This window comes from Desmodus rotundus, chromosome X (assembly GCF_022682495.2).
Source record: "Desmodus rotundus isolate HL8 chromosome X, HLdesRot8A.1, whole genome shotgun sequence".
Classification (NCBI taxonomy): Eukaryota; Metazoa; Chordata; class Mammalia; order Chiroptera; family Phyllostomidae; genus Desmodus; species Desmodus rotundus.
The window spans coordinates 91,030,739-91,045,468 of record NC_071400.1 but is presented as its reverse complement, the minus strand read 5'-3'; the positions used below and the strand labels follow the sequence as shown (position 1 = coordinate 91,045,468).

The window sequence follows — 14,730 nt, the reverse complement described above, 5'->3', positions numbered from 1 at the left end:
GGCTGTAGAAATGTTGCAGACCAAACGAGGCTAAGAGACCTAACAACTCACTGCCATAACAACTCTAGACCAGATCTTGTCCTAAAAGCAAAACTATTGTAAAGGATGCTATCAAGTTTACTGTCAAAATTGGAATACAAATAGCAGATGAGATAACAGTTATAGTTAATGTAGATGTAGTTGATAATAGTACTGTGGTTATGTAAGGGAATATTCTTACTCTTAGGAAATCCATACTGAAATTCTTAGGCATAAAAGTCATGATGCATGTAACTTTGTCTTCAAATGGTTCAGAAAAATATTATGTGTGTCCATCAGTGCATATGATAAAGCAAATAGGATAAAATGTTAGCAATAGATGAATCTGGATAAAAGGGTATATGGGTATTCTCTGTACCATTTTTATTTTTGCAACGTATTTTTAAAGTTTGAAATTTCCAAATAAAAAGTTTTAAACAATGATTTAAAAAGAATGAGTTAAGAGCCTGTAAAAGAAGCCGGTCTTTGACACATTGGGGATGGATCATTCACAATTTCACAGTAACAGTGGGGGGTATCATGAGTATTTGTACAAATATGGGTATGTTAGGGGCTTGGGTGGTGAGACTATGAGGAGATTGCTGTCTAATGAGCAGCTGATGTAGGAGTGACAGAGGAAATAAAGGAAGATGTAAAACAGCTGTTTTGGAGAACAGAAATGCAAACTCACTGTGCAAGCATGGTAGGTAATGCCGAAGGCCCACTTGAGATGTATTAAGGTCAGGAAGTAGACCTAGATAATCAGTATTTATTCTGAAAACTCCCCCAAGTGATTTGAATGAGCTTTCAGAACTGCTGTGCTAAGGCAGGGTTTCTCAACCTCAGCAATATGGACCTTTGAGGCAGATAATTATTTGTTGAGGAATAAAGAGGTGAGAGAGGAAGTCCTCTGCATTATAAGATGTACAGCAACATCCTTGGCCTCTACCCATTAGATACCAGTAGCACCCCCGCCCCTGCTAGTCATGATAACCAGAAATTTCTCCAAACATTGCTAGATGTTCCTCGGGGTTGGGTAGGGGGCAAAATCAGTCCTGGTTGAGAACCGCTATGCTAAGGGAACAAAGGCATTACATGTTTATAAAGGTCAGGAATTGTATATACTGTTTGTTGCTATGAGCATTGTGGTTAAGAACACAGACTATGAAATCAGATGGTCTGTGTTCAAACCCCAGATCCCCTAGTTACCTTTTATATGACCTTAGACAAGCTATTTAACCTCTCTGTGCCTCAGTTTCCTCATCTGTAAAATGTGTCTCAAGAGGTTGAGAGGATTAAATGAGTTAATATACAAAGCGGTAAGAGCAATGCCTGCTTAATAAATATTAGCTATTAGCTATCTTTATTACATTATCACAGAGTGAGAAACAGTGGATAGCAGATGTTTGTTGATTAATGAACTGCTTACATTAAAATATACTCCACGCTAAATGTAAAGAAGTTTTCACATTAAAATTGAACAGAAAGGCAGAGTGCATTGCATTTGTCTTAAGATTAGTGCCTGACTTTTTCTAGGTTCTATGTGCACCATTCATGCATTCATCAAATATTTATTGATCACCTACTATGTCCCACTGTTGTCGATACTGAGAATACAACAAACATTGACTATGATACACAAAGTCCCTGCCCTCCTGGAACTTATAGTCTAGCATGGGGGAGGAGGGGAAGACATGGAATCAGTAAAGAAATAAATAATATATAAGCACAGATAATAGTGGTACAAAGAATACAAAAGTTGGATGGGAGGATGGACATTTATAGTGATAGGTGACTAATGCCATTTTAGAATGAGGGTTACAGAAGGCCCTGATTAAATAAGGGAACAAGTTATATGAACACCTGGTGAAATGGTGCAAAGGCTGGGAAGCAAATGTTTGGCTTGGGTGAGGAAGAGCAAGGAGATTGGTGTGTTTGAGGAAGTGTGAGAAGACTAGGGGTAAAGGCCTTACAGGGCCTCAGAGGCTACAGTGGAGATCTGGGGATTTATTCTAAGTGTGGTAGAGATTATTAGTGGGTTTTGAGCTGTGAGTTTACAAGACGACATTTACTGGCTATTCTTGGGGTCAAGGGTGGATGTTGGCAGACTGGTTTAGAGGCTATACAGCAATTAAAGAGAAAAATGTGGATAGCACAACTATCTGAGGGTGTTATAATTGAACTCCTTTCCATCACAGCAAGATGTGATGTAAAATGAATTTGTCCTGGACATAGTTCAGCAGTTTGGAGCTTAAAAACTAAGTTGAACAACAATAAAATAATTTAAAAATTGAAAAAAAAAATAAAAAAACAAGGTATAAAAAAACTAGTTTTTATAAAACAACATTTTATGAAGGAGTGGTCAAATCAATTTAGAGGGTTATAATTATCATTTGAAAATGAAATAAAACAGATGGAAGAGAATTGCAAATATTAGCATACACTGCACAAAGAAAAAGTATATACTTTGTGAGATTCATAACAGTCTGTGAAGTGCTGTTTCAATTCTATATACCTATGTTCATACTGGATTGAAATTTAAAATATACTTCTCATTATGAATACTGGGACCAGAAAGTTTGAAAAACACTACAAAAAGCTATCTTATTTATGGATAAGTAGGTTATAAACTGTCCCTTTATTCTTTTTCATCCTCATTGTACCTGGCATCCCCCCAAATTTAAAGATTTTATTTATTTATTTATTTATTTATTTATTTATTTTTTGAGAGAGGGGAAAGGAGGGAGAGAGGGAGAGAAACATCAATGTGTGGTTGTCTCTCACGTGCCCCATACTGTGGACCTGGCCTGAAACCCAGGCATGTGCCCTGACTGGGAATCAAACCAGTCACCCTTTGCTTCATAGTCTGGCTCCCAATCCACTGAGCCACACCAGCCAGGGCCAAAATTTAAAATATTATTAAAAAGCTCTAAGGGTAGTTTCTTCATAGTCTAAATAAAATGAATTGACTTATGCTACACTATCTTCTCCCCAAGGGAGATCGAAATACGACCATCCAAAGCTGGAAAGACTGACTCACGTCTAAACTGTTAGACTTTTCAATGAAAAAAAAATCCCAAGCAGAACCAGAAATTTTAAAATGAAACTTTAGATATTTGAAGCTAAAAATGGAAAGAAACCTCCTGGATGTAATAAGGGAAACTACCAGAACTCTACAGCAAGCATAATTAATACCTAATTATGGTATTAATTATGGTACCATTGATTAAGTGTGGTACACTATTAGAAGCATTCCCACCCAAATAACTCTCCTAGAGGGAAACTTAGCCACTAAGGCAAGTAAATAAAATGAGGAAAAATCATTGAGGGAGGGGGTTCCTAAGTTATTGCCATTTGCAGACAGTTTGAATGTCTACCTTGAAAATCTAAGAAAATTGACTGAAAAATTATGAGAGCTAACAAAAGTTCAGCAACATGCCTTGAATATGATAAATCTACAAAAAAGTTAGCCTTTCTATACAATAGTATAGTGATTATAAACTGACATGGGAAAAAGGATACAATTTCTAAAAGCAATAAAACTTACATACACAATCCAGGGATTACAAAGCAATCTAGGAATTCACATCACAAGAATGTGTAACCCCTAAAATGTGGTATTACCATAAGGATGGACATACACTAAACATACAGATCAATGGAACAGAATATAGAGTTCAAAAATAAACCCGTACTTATACAGCCTATTAATTTTTGACAAAAGGGCCAAGAGGATACAATGCAGGGAAAGTACAGTCTTTTCAACAAATAGTGTTGGAACAAGTGGTTATCTATATAGAACAAAAGTGAACTTTGACCTATAAAAATTAACTTGAAATGAAGTCATAAACCCACATAAATGATAAAACTATTGGGTTGGCCAAAAAGAGTGTTTGTTTTTTTTTCCATAAGATTACTCTAGTAGCCCTTGGTTGTCTTTAACTTCATTTGAAACAATTTTGTTAGACTGTATTGTGGCAGCTGTCATATCAGCATGCATTAAAAAAACTTATCAAAATTGGTGAATTCTGTGTAGCCATTTTAATAATGAAGATGGAACAAAATATACAACATTTTGGCATATTGTGTTTTATTATTTTAAGAAAGGTAAAAATGTAACTGAAACTCAAAAGAAGATTTGTACAGTGTATGGAGAGGGTGCTGTGACTGATGGAATGTGTCAAAAGTGGTTTGTGAAGTTTCATGCTGGAGATTTCTCACTGAACAATGCTCCTCAGTTGGGGAGACCACTTGAAGTTGATAGCAATCAAGTCAAGATGTTCATTGAGAAAATCAATGTTATACCACGCAGGAGATAGCCAACATACTCAAAATATCCAAATCAATAAAGTTATTCTTGAAAATGAAAAATGTGTCTTTTATTTTATGGAAAAAACTAAACGAACTTTTTGGCCAACCCAATATAAAATGCCAAAAAGAAAGTACAGGAGAATATCTTGGAAAATGTGAGGTAAACAAAGATTTGTCTAACAGGTTACTTAGGTTTATCAATAGAAGAAAATAACCTGATAAATTAGACTTTATAAAAATTTAAAACATCTGCTTTTCAAAGAAAATCACTAATTTTTCTTTGTAGAAGTCAAATAAAATAGCGCAGCCACCTGGGAAAAGTTTGGCAGCTCTTATAAAGTTAAATTTACCACACAATATAGCAATCATACTTCTGGTTATTTACCTGAGTAAAATGAAAATTATGTTCATGCAGAAATCTGTATGTGAATGTTTATATTGGCCTTATTCATAATCACCTAAAATTGGTGAATGATAAACAAACCATGAAATACTATTCAGCAATGAAAAATGAACGAATTATTGATTCACCCAACAACAGGGATGAATCTCAGATGCATTGTGCAAGATGAAAGAAACCAGACTTGGAAAGCTTTATCCTGTATGAATCCATTCATAGGACATTCTGAAAAAGACAAATTTATAGGAACAGAAAACAAATCAGTGGTTGTCAGGGACTGAGAGTTATGGGAGGGATTGACTGACTACAAAGGGTCAATAAGGAATTTTTTTGGAGTGATGGAATTCTTCTCTATCTTCTAAGAGGAGTGAATGTTATTATAAATAAATTATACCTCAATTTTAAAAACATGGAATTGACTCATTAATTAATTAGATAGATTTATAAAATGGAACAGTGTTCATAGAATCTTATTTGATTGAGGGAATTTATTTTGTGATAATTCTCCCCAAATGTTTAACCTATTTCTTAACTTCCAGTATCCTCCAGCTAATACCATGACCCCAAAAGAAGTTCCATTAAAACCCCACATACCTTTAAAACTATAAACATTTTTAAAAGATCTAAAAGAAAAATATTTTTCTCTATCTTGAGGTAGCAAAGGCCTTTCTCAGTCAGGCATAAAAACTAGTTCCCAAGTTTTTTACTAAAGGCAGAATCTCTCCTTTCTATGTTCAAAGTTATTAACATCACAGATTCCCCTCCCCCCTTTTTATTGAATGGTGTTCTTCCCCGTTTATAGCGAGTATTTGAAAAGTGACTTGGCACTCTCAGAGAGCAAAATGGAAAAATATATTTGTCAGTCTCATGTGAGTAGTGAAGGCACCAGGACCTATAGTTATGTTCTGTTTCTGAGTCCCAAAGCAGGTACTGCCACACCACAGCCACACCAGAGCCCCCAGAGTGACCACGTTGGCCATTGAAAAGCAGCTTCTTTACTGGCTCTCCCTAACACTTGAGCAAACTCACTTTGCCATTTCTGGAAGGCTGTTCATGGTACTAAAAACATAGTGGCTCTCTTTTCCCTGCTAAACCCGCCAAAGAAATTCCATTTCTCAGACTTACTCTCCCTCTACAGAACAAAATCATATCCATAATTAAAGTGCATTTTTTTTCTTTTCTGTGTTTCCTTTTTTCCCCTAGAAAAGCACACACACCTGGAGTCCATGGGTTTGGGGCAAGAATTATTCATGGAGAAAACACTGATGCTGGCCCTGCATTTCTTCAGTGTTTTTCAATAGCAAAAACTGCTCTATCCCTCTTTTAGTGAAAGTCACCTTGCAGGGATGTGGGAATGTTAAGAGCAGAGGGAATCCGATCGGGGCTGGCATCTAGCTGAGGCTTTGTAAAACAATACCCCTGGAACAACTACAAAATTTGGCCACTTTTTGTTTTCCAGCTTTGCATTTGAGCTGTAAAAGCAGCCAAACCAAGCAATGGCCAGCTCACTTTAGATCTTAACTAAGCAAAACTTTGAGACACTAAAAAGGACTCTGCAAATCCTTTGGAAATAACACACATTTTGTCACTTAATTTACAAACTGTTATGACATCAAACTTAATTGTATTTGTTAATAATTAAGCTCTTAATAAATTTATTGTTAATATGAATAAACAACAAATATTGGCATACTGTGTATAACTGAAGTTATACTCATAGGCTTACCTCTTGAAATAGTCCAACAGAAGTTGAGAAAAATGGAAGGAACTGCAATATCTACTTAGTCTCTGCTTAATGAACCTTCACTCTCCATTACCCACCCACCAGCTCTGAACCCTGTTAGAACAAATAGATCCTTTTTTTCTGCCTATGATGACTATTAGACAGTATCAGCTACATCATCTGTGGGGCCCAGTGCAAAATGAAAACGCACAGATTCATAATAAAAAATTATTAAGAAATTTGACAGTGACAGCAACGCATTAAACAAACACACGTCGCAAGCCCATAAAGGGAGCTTTACTATTAGATGATGTATTTGGCTAGTAAGTGGTAGTAAGAGAAAGTACAACATTTTGCTACTAAATGAGTAGCAGTCATTTTAATGTGTGTGATTGGGGTGGAGGTGGGATTGTAAAGTCTTAGGACCAACTCTCCCAATCTCCCACTTTTTCTAAAGTTTTCAGACTGTGGAACAGTAAGTACTTCTGCAGGGCCTGCCATGTAAGTGTGGTCCATGGAACAGCAGCGGCAGCAGAAGCATGTGGGAGCTTGTTAGAAACGCAGACCGTTGGGGCCCCACCTCAGACCTATGAATCAGAATCTGCATTTTAACGAGACCCCCAAAGGATTCGTGTGGACAGTACATGCAAAGAAGTGTCGCCGTCGAAGGAGCCTCAGAAGACGCTGCCGCCTGCCTCATCTAGGTCTTTGGAGGCCCGTCAGCTCAATTTCTCCTCCTCACCTTTATAGTTCCGGAGCCTCGAAACGACAAGTACCCGTCGAAATGCGATCACCTGAGACCTCCAACCTCCTCCTTCCCCCATGCTCACCCCCAGACTCCCGGCTACCGCTCCATCCCACCGCACCCAGGGCCACCTGTTCTGGGTCCCTCCAGGCGGTGCTCCGCCAAGCCTTCCAGAGTCCGGAGCGCATTCACGCTCCGAAGGCTCCGCCGCACCCACTGACCAGAACGGTAAACTGAGTGCCCGTGAGTGGCGTCTGGAAGAGCGACCGCGAGAACAGGACTCGTGGTTCCGTTTTGTGGATGGGGTGGGGAGAGTTTGAGGCCATTTGAAGGTTTTGGGTACACTTGTCACCCCCCAGAGAACGCGTCTTAGGAGCCCCGTTTCCCACGGCGCCACTCTCCCACTGTCGGGTTGTCGGCCCTCGGAGCAAGAGCATTTGCCTCTGCCTTTCACCGAGGCCTTGAGCCCCGGCTCAGAGCCGCAGCTGGGCGGAGGGAGCGTTCACCCCGCTGTCCCGTATCCCTTCAAGTCCAGGCGCTGCGCTGGAGGCGCCCGCGCCGGTCACCAGCTCCTTGGGCTGGGTCTCAGGAACCTGAGGGGATAGACCCATCCCGGCGCCCTGCGCTTACCTGCAGGTTCCCACAGACGGGCTGGCTACTGACGCCCTCCTGCTCTCCTTTTCCCCTTTCCCTCTCTGCGCGTCCCTCCTCCCGCCTCCCGGGGGCTGGGCGCCGCCCCCGCCGCTCCCGGTTCACTCGCCCGCCTGCTCTCCAGTTGCCCTGCGGCGTGGCGCGTCAAGTGCCCGCGGCTGCGAGGCTGGGTGCTGAGGTTGAACGCGGAGGTGGGGAGCAGATGGGCTCGGAGGGAGGAGGGTATGAGCCTGTGGCGCGATCGGCTGAAACCCTGCGGGGAACTCGGGTCTGGGGGTGGAGAGAAAAGTGGGACACGGGTCGGTTGGCCCACCCCACTCCAGCCGAGGCGCCTGCGGCGCTTCTGGACTCCCTGGACCGTGAGATCCTCAGATGCCGGCTTCCTATCCGGCGCTCTTCCCTAGGGACCCCAATCTCCAGAACCAGCCGCTCTCCTTTACGGGTTGCCCTGATACCCTAATGCCTGTTCCACCACTTTCGGCACCGTGCACTTGGGTGGGTGGTAACCCTGAGGTCGCTCCTCTGCCACAGTATTTCTGATGCAGAGATCGGATATCAGACCATTTGAAGGGAGCTTCTGAAAGATCAGTAAAAAGGAAAACGTCCTGGGAAAGGATTCAACTTATGGTTATCTGGTGAAGCACATGTTACACAGGATACCTAGAAACTGGGATGCCCAATACTGTGCCTGCTAGGTGAAGTCAGTTGTTCCTGCTCCCCTCTATCTTTTCTGTCTGGCAGCATCTCCTCCCTCTGCCCCTTCATAGAATAAAAACTACATCTGGATAGAACTTACAGATTACCTAACCAGCTTGTAAAAGTAACCCATGTTATAAAAAACCAGAGGCCTAGCTCTGTTCTGCATACAATTAGTTGCAGAGACCAGGAAAATAATAAACTCTATGAATTCCTTTTCTGGTGCCTTTTACCACCCCACAACCCTCTCCAGCCCTCCTCTTCATAGTCAAATAACTTCTATATTTGCAAAATGTGTTATCATTTTAAAAGCACCATTCTCTTCTGTTAAAACCTGCAGAGAATATTCCATTTTTTCTTTACCACCAAAACAAAATTCTACATGCTGAATTGCATTCACAACTCTGGAGAGGATGTTCATAAAGTGCAGATCTGCAGAACACATCCTGGCTGACTCTGCCATATTAGACACAAGAAGAAGGAGATAAATGAATGGAAAGTGTTTTCAGAAAGGCTTTTGACTGGTTGGATTAAGGGAGAATGGAGATCAGGAAGTTCATGCACGTTACATAACAAGTTCAAGGCACAATTAGGATGAGGGGGAAACTGTATTTTAATAAATTCAATGTTACTACAAAAGGTTACATTTAACCATTTAGAGTAACTTCTAAAACTTGTATATGTTTGACTTATGACAAAGTAGACTTTATATTGTGTAGAGCCACCAGAACTCTCATATACTGCTACTGGAAGTGTAAGTTAGATCAAGCACTTTGGAAAACTATTTGGCAGAATCTATTAAAATTGAGCATACAATTACCCTCTTTCCAGCAGTTCCCCTTCTAGGAGCACACTCAATACAAATAACTGTATATGTTTACCAAAAGATATGGGAAAATTCATAGCAGTGTATCTGTAATAACCCCAGATTGGAAACTACTCAAATGTCCATCAACAGTAAAATGGATTGTGGTAGTACAGTCACAAAATGGAAAACCAGACAGCAATGCAAATGCATGAGTCACTTCTGTGCTGAGTATAAACAAACTTCATAAACAATATTGAGCAATGGAAGTCAGACATGAAAGCATACATACTATGTGATACTGCTTATACAAAATATAGAATAGACAAGACCAATCTATGAGGTTAGAAGTCACAATGATGGTCATTGAGGGTGGGTGACTAGAGGGAGTTACAAGGGAGATAACAAGGGTTTATGGGACACAAGTAATGTCCTGTTTCTTGACTTGAGTTCTACTCACATGGATCTATTAAGTTTGTGAAAATTCATGATCTGGTCACCTTTGATATGTGTACTTTTCTCCATCTGTGTTTTACTTCAATAAAAAGCTAAAATATGTATAGCTTGTATTAAAAGTTGTTTTAATTTCTACAGCAAGAATGATATCAATATAAGTATGCTTTTCCTTTAAGCAATTTTGTTGTTTTTTAAAAAAGTCACTTTAAGGAAATGTCTAAAAAACAAAAAGGAAACACTCCTTAGCTTAAAATTAAAACTTTGTATTTTGATGTACTTCCAGCCAAACTTTCATTCTCTTTGCCACACACTCTCAGGTCAACAGAACTCTGCCATCAGGACCACCAGAAGAGGAAAGATCCTGGGACTGCTGGAGGACCCCAGCCCTCCAGCCATGGCTCTCTGCATTTTCCATTAGAGGGAGTCCTGGTCACATGCCTCCTACACAGGCACTGTGTGGTGACATGAAGGAAGGCTATGAGTGCTTAGGATTTGCAGTTAAATTTTAGCCAAAGCTTGTGGGCTGATATCCCAGCAACTGGACAGGGGGCATCTTTGGCTCTTGTCCCACAGGGTCTTTGAGCTGGTGATAGAGTTTGATCCCGAAGCATTGGTAAATCAGGAAACATGGCAGAGATTGAGTAGGGAGGGCAGAAGGCCTTGTCTTCTAGCCCCTTAGTGTGGGCTCTTGGAAAAGGGAGGTGGCAGAGGAGGACAGCTCACCAGTGCTCAGGGCTCAGCTTTCTCCTTAGAACTTCAAAGGCAACCTTACCTGTAGCCATATAGTCTAAAATTATGCCACACAATGGTCTCAAACATTATTTTCCAAGGGAAACGAACAAAAGAGAATACAGGACTTGGGTGCAAGTCAAGACAATGGGATAAGGAACTTGAATGATGATGTTGATGATGATAGTGATAATGTTAACATTATAGTTACTATGTGCCAGGCAAGTTAGCTTTTTTATACTTTATACTTTGTTACTAAATCTTCATGGCAGTCCACTGAGGATTGTTCAGCTGAGGAAACTGAGGCACAGAGAGGTTAAGTAGCATCTTCCAAGGTCTACTTGGAGCTGGTAAGTGGTAGAGCCAGGACTGGAATCAGTGGGAGTATGACTTTCAAATTCTTTCTGTCGTAATGACTGGGTATGAAAGATAGGATGTTGGGATGGCTAAAGAACCAGATGGAGAATGAGGAAACGAGGGGTTTGGTGTTTATCAGATTTTTCACTAACTTATCAGTGTAGTTACTAAGACTACACTGAATCTGGCTCTCAGTTTTCCCATTTGCAATATAGTAGGGGATGGCAAGTTCACTCTAAAATCCAGTGGTAGTGCCAAAGTTTGGATTTGGGTATTTTAGGCCCCCTATAATCTCCATCAACTTTCCAATACCAAAAATAAAATGTATCTTACAAAAATAGTGTAAAGTACTAAACAAACAAAACAAGAAAAATGCCCTAGACAACATGGCCTCCACTTCCCACACAATTATAATCAGATCACCATGCCTGAATTATCTTTTATGGAAATTCTAAAGCTGTCACTGCTCAGAAGTCATTCATTCATTCATCAAACATTTATTTTATGCCTATGGTATCAGTGAGGATAGCCCAGGTTATGCCACAGTAACAAGCAATTCTCAAAATCTCCATGATTAATGCAACAAAGGTTTATGTCTTACACTACATGTTTGTTGTAGGTTGGAAGGGGGCTATACTTATTGCAGTCACCCAAGGACCCAGGCCGACTGAGTAGCCACCTTCTCAAATGTTGTTGGTTGCTCAGCTAGAAGGAAAAGAGCTCTGGACCACAAGTATTTAAATGCTCCAGCCCAGAAGTTATGTGTAACACTTCTGCTCCCAACTCTTCAGCTGTAACTGTTCACATAGTTGCACCCAGGCACAGAAAATGCAGCCTATAGGACTGAGGAAATACACCCCTATAAGGACCCAGGAGGTGGAGATATAGAAGTATTGGTGAAAAGCACTGATGACTACCAAACTCACTATGTGTCAGATCCTGGGCAGATAAAGATGGGCAAGAGGTGGTCCCAGCCCTCCAGGGATTCATAATCAAGCCAGAGAAGTATCTGGAGACATGATTTCATACCCTGTGTTGTAGGCTTTCGTGGATCTAGTGAAAGACCAATCACTGCCAATGTGAGTGAAGTCATGGTGTGACACAGCAAAATTTTTTTCCAGAACATTGAGCTAGCCGTAATGGTGGTGAACCTATTGCACAATGGAGGAGATAAATAAATCACACATTCTCCTGGGAGGCAAAAAGGATCTCCTTGTGAAAATACTGAATGAAGACAGTTGGGCATGTTGTCATTCTGCTCGATGAAAGTTACAAATGACAGTTTAATGAAAAATGAAACCAGACTTTGGCCTCGACCAAGATGAGGATGGTGGGACCAGCCCTTTCAGAGAATGTATTCCAAGTTGGGAAAAGCTGAGCATGGCCCTGTGCCAACACAAATAACCCAAGGATCCAGAAGAAATGAAATGCATCTCAGTAGATCTGCATGCTGGCATTAGCTTGTGCAACTCACCACCACCCTGCCTGCATGGAGCAATCCTAGGGTAGAGACTGGGAAGGAAAACAAGCCCATTAGGCTCTTCAGTAATGAGACAGGGGACAACTTCCTGAGCCAGGCCACATCCAACTCAGTCTTAATTGAAGGTCTCTGAACAGCGATGGCCCATTTTGTTTCTGGGAGGGACCCATGGAGTCCTGACCATGTGATTTTAAACCAAATTTCTTGGTTTACCTGTCTCTGAAACCACAGGGCATATTTCAGGGTAGAAATTCTGTATAGACACACCTCTACAGCACCCTAGTTTGTCTTATGTCTATTTTCCCCTTTGGAGAAGATATTTTGAGGTTATGCAAATACTCTATTCCTCCTCAAATATCCTCCCATTAATTTTAAAATCCATCAGTGGATCATGCTTGCATTTCCCTCATTCTTTCTATCATTATTTATTTTGTTGTCACATTTCCTTGGCTTCAGTCATTGTGAGCTCTTTCAGGTTGGCTCCCATATTCAGGGCTTATCTTGTATATTGCTCCATTTTTTTCATTTCACCACAAAAGATACTTTAAGACCCCCCCCCCCCTTTAAAAATTATTTCTGTGTTTTTGGCCAATTCACCAATGGGGACCCACTGCATGAAGTAATGCTCCGTTTTATTTGTCCTAAGTTGCCTTTTTCAAGCCGTAAGTTACTCTACCTAGATCTAGTGTTTGAGAACTTGGTGGGGGAAAAAAGCCTGTTCACTAAATATATCTTCATCATCCTAGAATATTTTTGGTATGCCCATTGACTTCATACTTCCTTGGTCTTACCTGTAGATATGACATCTTTGGCTATACGCACAAGAAACCACAAATGCAACTGGCTTAAATCATAAGGAAATGAAATGTGTTATTTCAGGGAACAGAAATACCAGAGGCACAGTGCAAGGATTTTGGCTCCTTTTTGCTGTGATTCTTTCAGCTCTGCCTTCAGCCTGGTTTCCTTTATGGGCATATGTTGGCAGTCAGCAGTAAAGAAGGCACAGGCTACCTTGGTTGTGCCCATTAAGGGTAAGGAAAGGAGCAAGGTCATGGAAGAGGAAGGAGGAGGAAAAAAACTGTTCTTCAACTGTTTAGTAAATAGCCTTCTCTTCAGTCTGATTGGGCCAACTTAGGTCACATGACCACATCTGAACCAATTCAGCTGTCTGGAAAATGCCAGGCACTGATTGGCTTGAGCCTAGTTTCAGGAACCAATCACTCTGAAGGGGAATGTGAGTAACATGACTGGTGAAGACAAGTAGTTCCCAAATATAAGTCTGCATCAGAATCAACAGGAAGGCTTATTAAAATACAAATTTCAGGACCCCAGCCCTAGAGTTTCTGATTCAGTAATTGTTGTACATTTCTAACAAGTTCCCAAATGATACTGATGATGTTAGCTTGGGAACCACACTTAGTGAATCACTTGGGTGGACTTATTGGACTAACTCTGCATCTGGAGGTGGGATCAGTGTAACCTGAGTCACATGGACTGCATGAAGGAGGGGCAAATGCCAAACAATGCTCCTCAAACTTTAATGTACATGAATCACTTGAGAAGTTTGTTAAGATGTAAATTCTCTTTTAGTAGGTCTGGGGTGGAGACTAAGATTCTGCATTTCTACCAAGAAATGTTGATGCTGCTGACCCATACACCCTACTCTGAAGGAGGAGGCACTATGCTCCCCTTTCTCTGGTTCAGGCCTTCATTCCCCCATTGCTACATGCTGCAGTAATTTCCTAACACAGTCCCCAGAATCTCAGTTGTGTATGATCCAATTGTCCTCTTAGACCAGTCCACAGCACTCACTATCAACTACAGAATCCAGCCCAGACTCTTGGTTTGGCATTCAATGCCCTTTTGGATCTGTCCTCAATTGAGTTCCCTGTGTGAATCCTCAATTCCAGTCAGAATCCCTACACACTCTGCCTATAATGTGCCTTGCTGATTCCCATAGCTTCATCTTTGCATTTACTCTATTCCTCACCTACACAGTCCTTCCCCATCCTTTGCCTCTTTGAAGTTCACACTTCTCTCAAGGGCGAATTAAAAATCTATGTCTTCAACACCTTCTCTGCCCTCTCCTCAATGAATTCTACAATTATTTGCCAGCCCCAAGGTACTGAGCAACTTCAGATGTCTTTTCCCCCCTGAATCCCCCAAACCCACGTTGTCTGTACCACTCATTAAGCTCTGATGACTTAAAGTCTTGAATGTTGAATTTAAATTGCAGTTTTAGTCTTCATCTAGAATATAAGTTTCCTGAGGGCAAGCTCTGCTGCTTCCTTTTTTCCTTACAGTATTCACCCCTGTACCTGGGTATAGTAGGTGTATTTGTCAAATAAAGTTAGGCTAG

At 40.8% G+C, this 14,730-nt stretch overlaps 1 protein-coding gene across 9 annotated transcripts in view; it reads right to left on the bottom strand.

Annotated features, from left to right (window-relative positions):
* The window catches only part of ADGRG2 (adhesion G protein-coupled receptor G2), a 113,885-nt gene extending 105,836 nt beyond the window's left edge, over positions 1 to 8,049 (bottom strand). For all 9 annotated transcript variants that reach the window (XM_053917646.2, XM_053917651.2, XM_053917648.2 and 6 more), the window contains exon 1: positions 7,828 to 8,049. The gene's annotated coding sequence lies outside the window, so the exon portion shown is untranslated. The remainder of the gene's footprint in view (positions 1 to 7,827) is intronic.
* Positions 8,050 to 14,730: the final 6,681 nt, after the last annotated feature.